Source organism: Bos mutus, chromosome 19, assembly GCF_027580195.1.
Source record: "Bos mutus isolate GX-2022 chromosome 19, NWIPB_WYAK_1.1, whole genome shotgun sequence".
In the NCBI taxonomy this organism is placed as follows: Eukaryota; Metazoa; Chordata; class Mammalia; order Artiodactyla; family Bovidae; genus Bos; species Bos mutus.
This window is the reverse complement of record NC_091635.1, coordinates 62,451,098-62,468,320: the sequence shown is the minus strand read 5'-3', so window position 1 is coordinate 62,468,320 and position 17,223 is coordinate 62,451,098. Positions and strand designations below refer to the sequence as shown.

General features: G+C 36.4%; 1 pseudogene; it reads right to left on the bottom strand.

The window, feature by feature from the left end:
- Positions 1-6,093: 6,093 nt before the first annotated feature.
- LOC102283239 (olfactory receptor 5W2-like) lies at positions 6,094-12,671 on the bottom strand (annotated as a pseudogene).
- Positions 12,672-17,223: the final 4,552 nt, after the last annotated feature.

The window sequence follows — 17,223 nt, the reverse complement described above, 5'->3', positions numbered from 1 at the left end:
ATCACAGATAAATAGCCTGGAGACAAGGATTGAGAAGATGCAAGAAAGGTTTAACAAGGACCTAGAAGAAATAAAAAAGAGTCAAAATACAATGAATAATGCAATAAATGAAATTAAAAACACTCTGGAGGCAACAAATAGTAGAATAATAGAGGCAGAAGATAGGATTAGTGAAATAGAAGATAGAATGTTAGAAATAAATGAATCAGAGAGGAAAAAAGAAAAACGAATTAAAAAAATGAGGACAATCTCAGAGACCTCCAGGACAATATTAAATGCTACAACATTCGAATCATAGGGATCCCAGAAGAAGAAGACAAAAAGAAAAACCATGAGAAAATACTTGAGGATATAATAGTTGAAAACTTCCCTAAAATGGGGAAGGAAATAATCACTCAAGTCCAAGAAACCCAGAGAGTCCCAAACAGGATAAACCCAAGACAAAACACCCAAGACACATATTAATCAAATTAGCAAAGATCTTCAATCTTTAAAACCACATGGAAGAGACACCAGATTCTAGCGAGACCAGATTCTAACTTAGGACTGAGCTTTCCCTTTGTTTAAAAATATTCACTTGAATACAAAAAAAAAAAAAAAAATACTATTTTTTGTCTCTCTAAAAAAACATAGTTGGTTTAAGAATGTTTTTCTTAGTTCCAGAAACAGTGAGTACATCACTGACTAGCAATGATAAAAATATTTATGTTACTGGTTTTAGCTGAACTTTTGTTTAGCATTTGGTAAAAAGCCTCTTAATGAAAGTGAAAGTGGAGAGTGAAAAAGTTGGCCTAAAGCTCAACATTCAGAAAATGAAGATCATGGCATCTGGTTCCATCACTTCATGGGAAATAGATGGCAAAACAGTGGAAACAGTGTCAGACTTTATTTTTTAGGTCTCCAAAATCACTGCAGATGGTGACTGCAGCCATAAAATTAAAAGACGCTTACTCCTTGGAAGGAAAGTTATGATCAACTTAGATAGCATATTCAAAAGCAGAGACTTTTTTTTGCCAACAAAGGTCCGTCTAGTCAAGGCTATGGTTTTTCCTGTAGTCATGCATGGATATGAGAGTTGGACTGTGAAGAAGGCCGAGTGTCGAAGAATTGATGCTTTTGAACTGTGGTGTTGGAGAAGACTCTTGAGAGTCCCTTGGACTGCAAGGAGATCCAACCAGTCCATTCTAAAGGAGATCAGCCCTGGGATTTCTTTGAAAGGAATCATGCTAAAGCTAAAACTCCAGTACTTTGGCCACCTCATGTGAAGAGTTGACTCACTGGAAAAGACTCTGATGTTGGGAGGGATTGGGGGCAGGAGGAGAAGGGGACGACAGAGGATGAGATGGCTGGATGGCATCACTGACTCGATGGACGTGAGTCTGAGTGAACTCCGGGATTTGGTGATGGACAGGGAGGCCTGGCGTGCTGCGATTCATGGAGTTGCAAAGAATCGGACATGACTGAGCGACTGAACTGAACTGAACTGAACTGAGGCATGAAATAAGTTATTACTGACCTGCTTTCTACAAATTTGCTATCGCTTTCCCGTAATGCTCATCACCTCTTTGTGGAGAGGTTATTGTCTAGGATGACTCTCTTGACCAGTGGAACAAAAGAGCTAAAAGGAAGTGAAAACAGAAGACTGTACCACATATATTGGCATCACTTTAGATTTTAAATGACTTTCAATTTAATTGAATGTAAATTATATGAGGGACAATAAATGTTTCTAAAATGCAAAGACCTTGCTCTTTCTGTTGTATTTATGTGTATGCCTGTGTATATATATTAATGTAAATGAAAGCAATGGACTTTTTCTTTAGACCTAAGTAAATACAGTACATGGTTTACATGGAGGTGAATTTGTACCTGTTTTTCCTTTTATTTTAGTATCTATGCTATAAAACAAAACACACCTTAAATTTTTTTGTTTCTATAAAACAATTTTTGTTTCTATAAAACACAACACACCTTAAATTCATGTACAGTGGCTTAGCGAAAAAAAGGAGCAAAGACTTTTATGTGAGCCAACAGAAAAATAAAATTACATTATGAATGTTAACAAGTTCAGAGAGATTCTTCCAATTTTGTGAAGAAAATATTATTTCTGCCATTAAATGCATATTTTAGTGAGTAAGTAGGCATAAAGTCCTTCATTCACAAACTTATTTTTTCCCAAATTTAAATATTTTCTCTTATTTTTCTTAAGTTAGGATCTGGAAACATACGTGGAAAGAGCAGGTCTTGGGTAGCTGAACAGTAATGAGCATTTGGTCTTTTATTTCACTGGGTATACTGGGACTTAAATTCCGGTGCTATGACCCTTAGGCTTTAGTGTTATTCAAACACTTCATTAATTATATTTATTCTTCTGTATATTCCCCTGGAAGAAGAAGACATGGCCAGATAGCATCACTGACTCAATGAACATTACTTTGAGCTAACTCTGGGAGATAGTGGAGGACAGAGGAGCCTGGTGTGCTGCCATTCCTGAGATTTCAAAGAGTCATAAAGACTTTGAAACAGGACAACCACCACAACATTCCCCTGTGGACTCAGAAACAATTTAGCAGAAGCTGAATTTGTGTGCTTCATTATTGTGTTTGTATGGTGTGTGTCAGTTACCGTGAAACTATTTCTTCCTTCTCTAGTCAAAGAGGAAATTTAGTGAAATTCTAAGAGATCTCTCTTCATCAAACTCTTTTTGATTGTTCATTGTGTTGTTTAAATATTCTCCTTCACTACCTCATGTCAGAATATTACACTTTGGTCATATTTTCTTTTATCTTGAAATATAATCCTATGTCATAAAAATCATCCTTCTTATCTATACAATTCTTTGATTTTTAGTGTACTTTCAAGTATGTTCAGTCATTACTGCTATCTACTTCCAGAATATCTTCATCAGCCCAAGAAGAAATCTACACCTACTACCTCTCACTCTCCTTTCCTCCCTCTCAAGCCCTAGCAACTGCTAATCTACTTTCTGATTCTATGTGGTTTCCTATTATTGGCCTTGCATATAAAAAGAAACATGCAGTGTGTGTGTGTGTGGGGGGGTGTATTTCCTGTCAGGTTTCTTTTCCTTGGTAAAATATTTTTCAAGTTTAATCCATGCTGTTACATGTGCTAAAATTTTGTTTCATTACATGGCTGAATAGCATTTCATGTTATGGATATTATACACTTTTGGTGATCCATTTTTCAGAAGGATGAACACTGGCTTGTTTCTACCATTTAGCTGATATGAATAATGACACTACAAACATCCTGTCAATCCCTTTCAAGACAGCCCTCATTGCCAAATATCAGTTTTTCCCCACTCTCCAACCACACATCATCCAAGGACATTTTACCGATTTTTTTTTTACTTCATCACATTGTCTAAATAGTGCACTCTTTTCTGCATTATGTTTATTTATTTATTTATTTATTTTTACTACATTAAAGACCACAGGTATAGAATCAATGGTTGCTCTGTATTTCCTAAACTTCATGGTAATAGGATTTGTAAAGGCAGTGATTTCTAAATATTTATTGTTATGCATTTTTCACTGTCAAATGAAGAACAGAGAAAAATGAAAAGGATAAAAATATGTTGGGAGCTGCGTTAGGCATTACTGACAAAATGGAGGCACGGCCCCAACTCCCTCTCCTTGTCCTGCAGGCATGGACCCAGGATGAAGGAGTTAGGCCTTGTGATTCTGACTTGTTTTTTTCCTCTCCTCAGCTGAGTTGACTGAAAATAATATTAAGGCGCTTATTGTTCTTGAGAGGAGCATGAGAAGGTACAAAGCCTTCTGCAGCTGTGCTCAGAGAATAATTCATAAAGTTAATCATTGACATTCGTTCCAGGACCTTTACAAAAGAGTGTTCCAAGATGAGCACATAGGCCACAGCTTGAAGCCATGGGAGGGATTGCTATCTGAAACCTATTTGTGAGGGAAATGTTTATGACAAAGGAGCTTGCTGAATTTAGGGCTTAGGAATAATTAAAATAATTAGAAGCTAAAGATTTAAGGAATGTTGTAATGTTAGCATATTTTGCTATAGCTTATAGAGATTAGGAATTTTAGAGATATTAGTGGTTATAAGCCTTTTTAGAGAAAGTGAGCTCAGGATACTAGGGGCAAACAAGATTTAGAAAGATAAGAAGTAAAGTGAGGAATGTGGTATGCAGCCCAGACATTAGCATGAGTTACAGTGTATTCACAAGGACACATAAGAAGTAGATAAGAGTACTGCTGAGTCAGGAACTCCTTTTGAGGGGCAACAATGATTTATGGAGACAACAAATCTGAGTCAGAGGGAACTGAAAATGTCAAACCTCTGACCTAATGCTTTTTAAAAGTATAAAAGAGAATTTTATGCTTGAAATAAATATGCAGTCCAAGAAAACTGAGAGGCTGCATTGTTACTCGCCAACACCACCCATCCCTTCAGGTTGATTCCCTGGCTGCTGGAGCTGGACTCCGGCAAAAACATACTGGCTTTGGGAATTTTTCTATGTATAAAAATCATATGAGTGAAGATGTCTCATTTTAAAAATTATGCATGGTGAATATTTTTTCTAAGTCAACAGAGTTCTATTACTTTTCTTAAAATAACTTGTTTACTGTTATTTATATTAGTTATATACAAAATTGGAAAATATCTTGGAAGTTACACTTTTATGTCCTCCCAAACAAATATCAATGGAATTCTCCATACTCTTAAAACAGGGTTTACCATCTTGGTACCTGGTGTGATTGGGCTGCTTCCTAAGGTCACAGAAAGTAAAATAATGCCTTATGTAGATGGTTTTTTGTGGAACTCAAAGAGACAAAGAAAAATGTTTAACCAGGGCTGAACATGAGGAAATAAGAAAGGAAATTATCTTAGATGATATGACACAGTGTTGACAGCTGATAATGGCAGAACAATAATGTACTTTACCAAGGTTCTTCCCATTGCTCTTTGTAACCTACTTTTCAACTTTTCTTTTTTCTCTGATTTATTCAGATATAACTGTCAAATAGCATTCACATTCATTAGATATACAAAGGGATGGTTTGATATATATATATATAGATTGTGAAATGATTACCACACTAAAATTGGTTAACACATTCATTACTTCACATAGCTACCATTGTAGTGTGTGTATAGTGAGAACATTTAAGATCTACTTTTGTAACCTATTCCAAGTTTATAATATGTTATGGTTAACTACAGTCACCATGTATATTAGATCCCCAGAACTTATTCATCAAATGTAATAACAGAAAGTTTGCACACTTTGAGCATCATCACCCATTTCTCCCACCTTCCAACTCCTAGCGACCAATAATCTTTCTGTTTCTATGAGTTCATTCTGCCTTTTTAGATTCCACATATACATGAGATCATACAGTACTAGTTTTTCTCTGACTGACATATTTAACTTAGATTAAATATGACTTCTTTACTGCTAAAGACGGGGGATTCTCTACTTCAAGACCTGTTCAATTGTCACATTCTCTGACTGCTATCTTTTCTTCACCCACAGAGCCCCAGGCTCCAGACCAGAGCAGCACTGGGAAGAGCCCGCAGGTGTTCCAGGACCATCCATATGAGACTGAATATCTTTACCCAAAGATGCTTTTACTTTACACTAGTTTTAGATACTTTGCTTTTGGATTTAAAGCACTCAATTTTTTATTCCATGATGATTTTAAGTCTAATTATGATTTACTTGACTGTTTAGTTCATTATTGTCTAATACTAGCACCATCTTAAATTCATTAATATAGAATATAAAAAGAAATACTATAAAATATAAAGATCCTAAATGCTGGAAGATTGATCAATACATGCATAATGTCTTAATGAAATTGAAATATTGTTTGAATAGAAAATTACTCCAGAATTAGCACAATTAGAAATGTCAAAAGCTCTTTCAAAACTAGCAAGTACCATATAGAAACTCTGGCCACATAATAAGCATAATATGTGAGGGGAACTGAAATATCTCTTAAGAGCAGGGTTTAATTCAAATAATTGTTCATTTAGGAATATGAAAAAAAAAGTTATGTTTCTCATGTGTCATGACATATAATTTTAATTAAGCAATTACTATATGTGTGCAGTAATATGTACAATATATAATAAAAATATTAAACATAGTTTATTTTTCAATTTTTCTAGGGTCTCTTTTATATTTTTGTTTCACAAACTATAAATCAGAGGGTTTAACATGGGAATAACAAAGGTGTAAAACAATGAGGTCATTTTGTCTTGATCTGGAGAGTAGGAAGAAGTTGGTTGGAAATTCATAAAGAGTAGAGTTCCCTGGAAAATGTCCACCACATTTAGGTAGAAAGTACAGATGGAGAAAGCTTTGAACCTCCCCAAGGCAGAGTGGATTTTCAAGACTGAAAGGATGATATAACAGTAAGACTCCTGAAATTGTACTCAGTTCAATGAAACCGAAAACAATAAACAACAGCAACTCATTGACCTGGATATAAGAGCAGGAAAGGAGGAAAAGTGGAGGTAAATCACAGAAAGAATGGTTAATCACATTTGACCCACAGGAATATAAGTGGAATACTAATGTTGTGTGAATCAAAGCATCTACCATTCCCACCAGGTAAACCCCAGCCATGAGTAGGGAGCACATCCCGCTGGACATGCTAACTGCATAGAGCAAGGGATTGCTGATGGCCTTGTATTGATCATAGGCCGTAACTGCCAGCAAGACACTCAGAATCTTCAAAGATACAGAAGACCAAGAATTGCAGAGTACAGCCACAGAAAGAGATAGATTTTTTCTTGGCAAATAGGTCCACCAGCATCTTGGGCCCAATGGCTGTGGAATAGCAGAGGTCACAGAAAGAGGTAGCTGTGGAAAAAGTACGTGGGTGTGTGCAGCTGGAGATCTATCTACCTCCAGAACATTTTCATCAGTTCAGTAAGAAGCCCACACCTATTAGCTCTCATTCCCTGTCCCTGCTGACCCCAGGAAGCAACCACTAATTTTTATTCTGACTCTGAGCAGTTTCTTATTCTTTGTCTTGCATTTAAAGAGAATCATGCAATATGTGCTGTATTTATTTCTTTTCTCAGGTTTCTTTTCTTCAGTGAAGTATTATCAAGGCTCATCCATGTTGTGTATGTGTCAGAATCAGAATTCTGTCTCATTGAAGGGCACAATAATATTTCATTTTGTGGATACTGCACACTTTATTGACTCATTTTTCTATTGGATAAATGTTGGGTTGTTTCTGCTCTTTATCTGTCATGAAAAATGATGCTATGTTATTCTTGCCAATGCAATCTTTCAAGGCAGCCATCATCACTAAACATTATCTTAGTCCTATCTTCCAACCACATACGAAAGGATATTTCATTGATTTTATGTCTCACTCACATTCTCCAAACCAAGCACTTTTTAAATGATCTATGTTACTTTGCTCTTGTAAGAATCTCTGCTAAATTTAAGGCCTCATAAATTAGAGCAATAATTATTTTGTATTTTATAAACTTCATGGCACAAGTATTTGTAAAGGTAGTACTTTCTAAATGTTTTCCTTAAGCATTTATGACTACAGGGTAGAAAATAATGTGCTGTGCTCAGTTGCTCAATAATGTCCAACTCTTTGCAACCCCCTGGACTGTAATCACCCAGGCTCCTCTGTCCATGGAATTTTCCCAGTAAGAATACTGAAATTAGGTTGCCATTTCCTCCTCCAGTTGATCTTCCCAACTCAGGGATGGAACCTGTGTTGGGTTCCATCTCCTGCATTGGCTGGCAGATTTTTTTACCACTGAGCCACCTGAGAAAATTACATAAAAAAACAGCAATATATCAGCTTTGAATAATTGTCTACAGATATACCTCAATTGTACCAAAAACTCTTAATGACCTGGATAACCATGGTGGTGTGGTAAAAAATTTACAGCCAGATATCCTAGAGTGTGAAGTCAAGTGGGCCTTGACTGTACTACTATGAACAAAGCTAATGGGGTTGATGGAATTCCAGCTGAGTTATTTGAAATCTTAAAATGATGCTGTTAAAATGCTTCACTCAATATGCCAGGAAACTTGGAAAACTCGCAAGTGGTCACAAGACTGGAAAAGATCAGATTTCATTCCAACCTAAAAGAAGGGCAATGGCAAAGAATGCACAGACTACCATGCAATTGTGCTCATTACACATGCTTGAAAGGAAATGCTCAAAATCCAACAGACATGAATTGAGAAATCCCAGATATACAAGCTCCATTTAGAAAGGGCAGAACAATGAACAAAGCTAGTGGAGGTGATGGAATTCCAGTTGAGCTATTTCAAATCCTGAAAGATGATGCTGTGAAAGTGCTGCACTCAATATGCCAGCAAATTTGGAAAACTCAGCAGTGGCCACAGGACTGGAAAAGGGCAGTTTTCATTCCAATCCCAAAGAAAGGCAATGCCAAAGAATGCTCAAATTACGACACAATTGCACTCATCTCACACGCTAGTAAAGTAATGCTCAAAATTCTCCAAGCCAGGCTTCAGCAATATGTGAAGCATGAACTTCCTGATGTTCAAGCTGGTTTTAGAAAAGGCAGAGGAACCAGAGATCAAATTGCCAGCATGCACTGGATCAAGGAAAAAGCAAGAGAGTTCCAGAAAAAACATCTATTTCTGCTTTATTGACTATGCCAAAGTCTTGGACTGTGTGGATCACAATTAACCGTGGAAAATTCTTCAAGAGATGGGAATACCAGTGCTCTGGTATTCTGACCTGCCTCTTGAGAAAGCTGTATACAGGTCAGGAAGCAACAGTTAGAACTGGACATGGAATGACAGACTGGTTCCAAATAGGAAAAGGAGTATGTCAAGGCTGTATATTGCCACCCTGTTTATTTAACTTCTATGAAGAGTAGATCATGAGAAACGCTGGACTGGAAGAAACACAAGCTGGAATCAAGATTGCTGGGAGAAATATCAATAACCTCAGATATGCAGATGACACCACCCTTATGGCAGAAAGTGAAGAGGAACTCAAAAGCCTCTTGATGAAAGTGAAAGTGAAGAGTGAAAAAGTTGGCTTAAAGCTCAACATTCAGAAAACGAAGATCATGGCATCCGGTCGCATCACTTCATGGGAAATAGATGGGGAAACAGTGTCAGCCTTTATTTTTTGGGGCTCCAAAATCACTGCAGATGGTGACTGCAGCCATGAAATTAAAAGATGCTTACTCCTTGGAAGGAAAGTTATGAGCAAACTAGATAGCATATTCAAAATCGGAGACATTACTTTGCCAACAAAGGTCCGTCTAGTCAAGGCTATGTTTTTTCCAGTAGTCATGTATGGATGTGAGAGTTGGACTGTGAAGAAAGCTGAGCGCTGAAGAATTGATGCTTTTGAACTATGGTGTTGGAGAAGACTCTTGAGAGTCCCTTGAACTGCAAGGACATCCAACCAGTCTATTCTAAAGGAGGTCAGTCCCGTATGTTCTTTGGAAGGAATGATGCTAAAGCTGAAACTCCAGTACTTTGGCCGCCTCATGAGGTAAATTGACTCATTGGAAAAGACTCTGATGCTGGGAGGGATTGCGGGTAGGAGGAGAAGGGGATGACAGAGGATGAGATGGCTGGATGGCATCACTGATGCGATGGATATGATTTTGTGTGTACTCCGTAAGTTGATGATACAGGGATACCTGACATGTTGCAATTCACGGGGTAGCAAAGAGTCGGACATGACTGAACTCAACTGACTGAGGAACCAGAGATCAAATTGCTAATATTAGTTGGATCATAGAAAAATCAAGAAAATTCCGAAAAATATCTACTTCTGCTTCATTGACTATGAAAAAGCCTTTGACGGCATGGATCACAATGAGCTGTGGAAAATTCTTAAAGAGCTGCAAATACCAGACCACATTACCTGCCTCCTCATAAATCTGTAAGCAGTCAAGAAACATCAGTCAGAATCGTACTTACATAAAAGTTGTACATTGCCACCATGTTTACTTAATTTGTATATGCAGAGTACATCGTGGAAAATTCCAGATTGGATGAATCCCAAGCTGGAATCAAGATTTCCTTAAGAAATATCAACAACCTCAGATATGCAGATGATATCACCCTAATGGCAGAAATGGAGAGGAAGTAAAGAGTCTCTTTAGTGAAAGAGTGAAAGAGACTCTTTCAGTCTCTTTCACTGAAGGTGAAAGAATAGAGTGAAACTGCTGGCTTAAATGCAACATTCAAAACACAAAGATTACAACATCTAGTCCCATTACTTCATAGCAAATAGATGGGGAAAAAGTGGAAGTAGTGATAGATATTTTCTTGGTCTCCAACATCACTATGGACATTGAAATTAAAAGGCACTTGTCACTTTTCAGTTTCATGCATTGGAGAAGGAAATGGCAACCCACTCCAGTGTTCTTGCCTGGAGAATTCCAGGGACGGAGAGGCCTGGTAGGCTGCAGTCCATGGGGTCGCACAGAGTTGGACACGACTGAAGTGACTTAGCAGCAGCAGCTCATTGGATGGAAAGCTATGACAAACCTAGAGAGTGTATTAAAAAGCAGAGGTATCACTTTGCTGACAAAGATCCAAATGGCCAAATCTTTTCCCAGTAGTTATGTAAGGTTAGGACCATAAAGAGAGTAGGACCATAAAGAAGGCTGAGGGCTGAAAAATAGATGCTTTCAAATTGTGGTTCTGGAGAAGACTCTTGAGAGTCCCTTCGATAGCAAAAGGATCAAACCAGTCAATCCTGAAAAAAAAGCAACCCTGGATATTCTCTGGAAAGACTGATGTTGATGCTGAATCTCCAATTCTTTGGCCATCTGCTGTGAAGAGCCAACTCACTGGAAAAGACCTTGATGCTGGGAAAGACTGAGGGTAGGAGGAGAAGGGGGTGACAGTATATGAGACTGTTGGATGGCATCACTGACTCATTGGACATGAGTTTGAGCAAACTCAGGAAGATAATGGAGGATAGGAGAGCCTGGCGTGCTACAGCTCTTGGGGTCACAAAGAGTCCAATGAGACTTAACACCTGAACAACAATAACAATATCTATATCTATCCCAAAAGTGAGGAAAATGTTTGAAATCCATGCATCTATATATCTGACAAAGAACTTGTATACAAACTTTATGAAAATCTATCATCAATAATAAAATTCAAATTAATAAAATCTGCACAAAGGATTGAATGTATACTCTCACCAAGAAGATATATAAATAGAAAGGTCATGTATAGCTCTTTGCTCAGCATATTTACTTATTAGGGACATGACAATAAAGTAACAATGGGTTAAAATTAAAAATACTGATCATGCCTAATTTTCTTTTTTATCTGAATTTTCATTAGTATTTAACATGAACACAGATTATATTCTTATTTGTTTGGGTTACATTTCTATTTATTTTTTTGGTTGTTTGTTTCCTGCTTTTTCTTGTCTTTTTTTTTTTCTATACACCTAAGAAATTCATCAAGCTAAATTTCATATCATTAGTATATTTTTAATTTGGGAAAAATGATTCATAGGAACAATTGTTGATACCCTTTTAATGTCATTGCAATTCTTGGTGATATCAACCCAATATTAAATATTAAATATATTAATGTGGAAATATTGTTGAGAAAACCTCAAGCCACATAACTAATTGCTAATAATTTTTGACTGGTTAAAAACAAACAAACAAAAAAAGTGGATGCTTTTTTTTTTTTTCACAAAAGAATGTCAGCACCATTATTTACCTCTCTGGCACATATTTGTTATATGTAGAATTGCCCTTGATCATGCAATTCTAGTTCTTATTTTTTTTTCTTTTTATTTTAATTGGAGGCTAATTACTTTACAATATTGTGGTGTTTTTTGCCATACATTGACATGAATCACCCATGGGTGTACATGTGTACCCCATCCTGACCCTCCCACCCACCTCCCTCCCCATCCCACTTCTCAGGGTCATCCCAGTGCACCAACCCTGAGCAACCTGCTTCATGCATCGAACGTGCACTGGCAATCTATTTCACATATGTTAATATACATGTTTCAATGCTATTCTCTCAAATCACCCCATCCTCTGTTCTCCCAAAGAGTCCAACAGTCTGTTCTTTACATCTGTGTCTCTTTTGCTGTCTCACATATAGGGTCATCGTTACCATATTTCTAAATTATATATATATATATATATATATATATATATATATATACACATACATATTTCTATATACATATGCATTAATATACTGTATTGGTGTTTTTCTTTTTGACTTATGTTGCTCTGTATAATAGGGTCCAGTTTCATCCACCTCATTAGAACCTCATTAGAATTCTTTTTAATAGCTGAGTAATATTCCACTGTGTATATGTACCACCACTTTCTTATCCATTCGTCTGCCGATGGACATCTAGGTTGCTTCCATGTCCTGGCTATTGTAAACAGTGCTGCAATGACTACTGGGGTCATCATTGAAAGAGAACACCTGTCTCTTTCAGTTCTCCTTTCCTCCGTGTGTATGCCCAGCAGTGGGATTGCTGGGTCGTGTGACAGTTCTATTTCCGGTTTTTTAAGGAATCTCCATACTGTTCTCCATAATGGCTGTACTAGTTTGCATTCCCACTAACAGTGTAAGAGGGCTCCTTTTTCTCTGCATCCTCTCCAGCATTGTTTTTAGACTTTTTGATAGCAGCCATTTTGACCTGGAATGAGATGGTTCCTCATTGTGCTTTTGATTTGCATTTCTCTGATAATGAGTGATGTTGAGCATCTTTTCATGTTTTGTTAGCCATTTGTACATCTTCTTTGGAGAAATGTCTGTTTAGTTCTTTGGCCCATTTTTTTGATTCGGTCGCTTATTTTTCTGGAATTGAGCTTCAGGAGCTGCTTGTATATTTTTGAGATTAATTCTTTGTCAGTTTTTTCGTTTGCTATTATTTTCTCCCATTCTGAAGGCTGTCTTTTCACCTTGCTTATAGTTTCCTTCGTTGTGCAAAAACTTTTAAGTTTAATTATTTCTATGCAAATTAATTTTCCCTTAGGTACTCCTTGATCTTCTGGGCTTCAAAAATCGCTTGAGGTGCATTTTATTCAACTAGAACCAATCAATCCTAAGGAAATCAACCCTGAATATTAATTGGAAGGACTGGTGCTGAAGCTGAGGCTCGAATAACAGGTTCACATAGAAGTCTTATTAGTGCAGATTTCTTATTTTGCAAAATCCCAAAATAAAAGTTATTATACATTCTTTCACTTTTTTTTAGTTTAGTTATTGATTCCTAAATAATAATAATAATAATTCCTATAATGTTATTCAACCTTGCAAATTCCGGAAGAGGCAAAATCAGTCAGTCAATTTCACTGTTGACTTTCCATTTAATGGGTTTAATGTTTTTCTTTTTTACATCACACAAGTAGATCTAATAAAAATGGCCCGATTTTAGATAAAATTTGTCCTTAAATACTATAATAAATTTATATCATATAGATGAAACTCAGTAATTCATCACAATCTATTGACACTCTATTTTGCTTAAAATTTCATATACTTAGGACAAAGTTTTTCTACTGTATTTCTACTCATGAGCAGCAATTCCAAAAGAGTTTGTGTAAATTGATAAAATACATTAGAGATAGACTTGTCAAACTTTTGTCAAAGAAAATAATTTTCTGTAAGTTTTGATCCACCATGAGCTCTTTTCCTAAAATGCCATAATGTCTAACAAAGGCCTCCCTGAGTAACAGAGGCATTTCTTAGAGTTTACTTCTATCTAAAATATCTTCACATAAGGAAATTTCATAGGGCAGTTTGAAAACCTGAAGCTTCAGTGGCTTTTAGCTTTATAATTTTAATAGGAAATTAAGAATGTCTTTCAGTCTTGTAAGGTTTTTCAAATATATGACCATATCCACATTTTCCCAATAAATGGATTCACCTCTAGCCTTCAAGAAACAAAAACAGAAACAGATGAAATAGTCAAATATCAAGAACTTATAGCTCTTCTTACATATACATATATATATATATATATATACACACACACACATACATATTCAGTCATGTCCTCCTCTTTACAACCCATGAACTGTAGTCTGCCAGAATCCTCTGTCCAGGGAATTTTCCAGGTAAGAATACTGGATTGGGTTGCCATTTCCTTCTCCAGGGGATCTTCCAACCCAGGGATTGAACTTGAATCTCTTGCATTAGCAGGTAGACTCTTGGCCACTGTACTGCCAAGTATAATTAATATGCATGTCTTCATACAGCCATTATTTTAGTATCTGCACCATGTGATGAACCTTCCCCTAAATCTGTTGTGTATACAATGCATATACTGCAATATACATGTATATTTATACTATCCCTCTGCTAATTTTTTACTGAGATAAAAATAACACTCAAAAATGTTATTTAGTATTTTAATTTTTTATGTGTTTGTTTATTTTCCTTTTGTGACCCAGACAACATGGAGTGTTTTGGATAACAGTATGGAATGCTCAGTCCTTCAGAAAAGAATGCTCACAAATAGGATGAAAAGAAATAACACTTTAAGTAGATGACTGTTCATCACAAAAAGACAGACATCAAAACAGGGATTAAAAGAGGAAACAAGGAAAGGAAATTATCATGGAGGAAGTGATGAAATTCATAGTTCATAAATATTAAAAAATACTAAGGTGATGGCATCCAGCCCCGTTACTGCATGGCAAGTAGAATGGGAAAATGTGGAAGCAGTGACAGATTTCCTCTTTTGGGGCTCCAAAATCACTGTGGATTATAACTGCAGCCATGATATCAGAAGACAATTGCTTCTTAGCAGGAAAGCATTGACAAACATAGTGTGTTGAAAAGCAGAGACATTACTCTGCCAATAAAGGTCCATATAGTCAAGGATATGGTCTTCACAGTGGTCACATATGGTCGTGGGAGCTGGACTGTAAAGACAGAAGAGTGACAAAGAATTGAAGCCCTGGAACTGTGATGCTGGAGAAGACTCCTGAAAGTCCCTTGGACAGCAAGGAGACCAAACCTGTCAATCTTAAGTGAAATTAATCCTGAATATTCACTAGAAGGACTGAGGCTGAAGTTGAAACTCCAATATTTTGGTCACCTGATGCGAACAGATGACTCATTTGGAAAGTTCCTGATGCTGGTAAAGATTGAGAGCAGAAGGAAAAGAGAGTAACAGAGGTTGATGATGGCTGGATGGCATCAGAGACTGGTGATGGCTGGATGGCATCGCCAATGCAATGATGTTAACTTGTGAAAATTCTGGGAGATGGTGAGAGACAGGGAGGCCTGGTGTGCTACAGACCATGAGGTTGAAAAGAGACACAACTGAGTGACTGAACAACAACCACAATGACAGCATGATGATGTACAATACTAATGTCCTGTCCATTGGTCCTTATAACTGTCTTTCCTTCCTTTTCTTCAAGCTTTATTCAGTTAAAATCGACAATTAGCACATATAAGGTATTCAAAATGTAGATATGATATATGAATATATTGTGAAATGGTCACCACGGTATGCTTAGTAAAGGATTCATTAATTCATACAGTTAGTATTTAGAATGTGTGTGTCATGAGGACCATTAATATCTAGTCTCCTGGCAAATTTCAAGTTTATAATGTAGAATTATTACCTAGAGTCATCATATACATTAGATCCCCAGAAGTTATTCACTGAATAATAGAAAGCTTGGCCATTATTACTCATTTCGCCCACTTTCGAGACTCTGGAAAAAACCACCAGTCTACTCTCTAATTCTATGAATTTGAAATATTAAGATTCAACATATATGTGAAGCTATACAGTACTTATCTTTATCTATTTTAGTCAGCATAATGAATTTATGGTTCTTCCATATGTTATAAATAAAACTTCTTGAATTCTAAAAGACAGTCTTGTCCCTCTCAAGACACATCTAATTGTCACATCTTCTGCCCAATATCATTTTATCTCCCAAGTAGAATAATTACTAGATCTAAGACTGAATATATCTATCTAAGGATACACTGGTTTCAGATTTTATTTTGGATTTAAAATCCTCATTTTTTATTTCATAATGAATTTGAGATTTCTTATAAGCTATATAGCTGTTTAATCAATTAATGCTTCTTATTAGCATTAGCTTATATTCATTAGTATAGAAAGTACAGTGTATACCATAAAACATAAAGAAACTCAAAGATTTCTCTGGAACTACAATGATTCTTAATGTAGCTGAAATACTATTTATTTATTTATTTTTAAAGGAAACTAAACAATTTTATGTAATCACATTGCCGTGATCCTATACAGTAAAATGGAAATTCAAAGGACATGATTTTTCTGAATGCAGGAGACTCTGGTTTCATTCCTGGGTCCAGAAGATTCCCTGGAGAAGGGACAGGCTACCCACTCCAGTACTCTGGCCCAGAGAATGCCATGGACTGTATAGTCCATGGGGTCACAAAGAGTCAGGCACCACTGAGCCACTTTCACTTTCACATGCGGATATTATTTTAAAAAAAAAAAAAAATGTGGTAACAGATCTAGAACCTTTGGCAAGCTAACGAATGAGTAATATAAATATGAATAATCAACTTTGTCCTTCATGGTGATTACCGTCTGGTATTTGCTTTGAGAGCAGTTGAACTCCTCATTGTTAAAGAGAAATAATCCTTTCCTCTCTGAAACATTTGTGAACCATTCAGTTGGGTGTGGTGAATAAAATACTTAAGGATCTAATACATAAAAATGCAATAGGCAAAGCACATTATTTTTTCGCTCCCTTTCTCAAAGGATGGAATATTTTGTATTTGCCCTGATTTTGTGTCTTGACTTCATGTACCATTTTATAGTGACATTTTTAGCTGAAATACAATGGGACTAAAAATATTGATATAATACTAATAAATCATGTTGGTATGTGTGGTTGTCACATAGGATTCACAGGAGATTTAAATTTACAGTTGTCAATGTAAAGGATTCATGCTATTTAGCTTCTTCATGAATCTATACCACGAAGGAAGAGCATTTCGCAACATATTTCACTGAGGGAACTACAAGGATGATAGGCATAATACTATGTGTCAACTCATGGATTTCTAAGCATTGCTCACAATACAGATCTGATTTTCAACATCAGGGTTCTTTCAGTGTCCTTGAACAGCATTTGTTTTTCTGTTCAGTTCAGTTCAGTTGCTCGGTCGTGTCCAACTCTTTGTGATCCCCATTGAACCGCAGCACGCCAGGCCTCCCT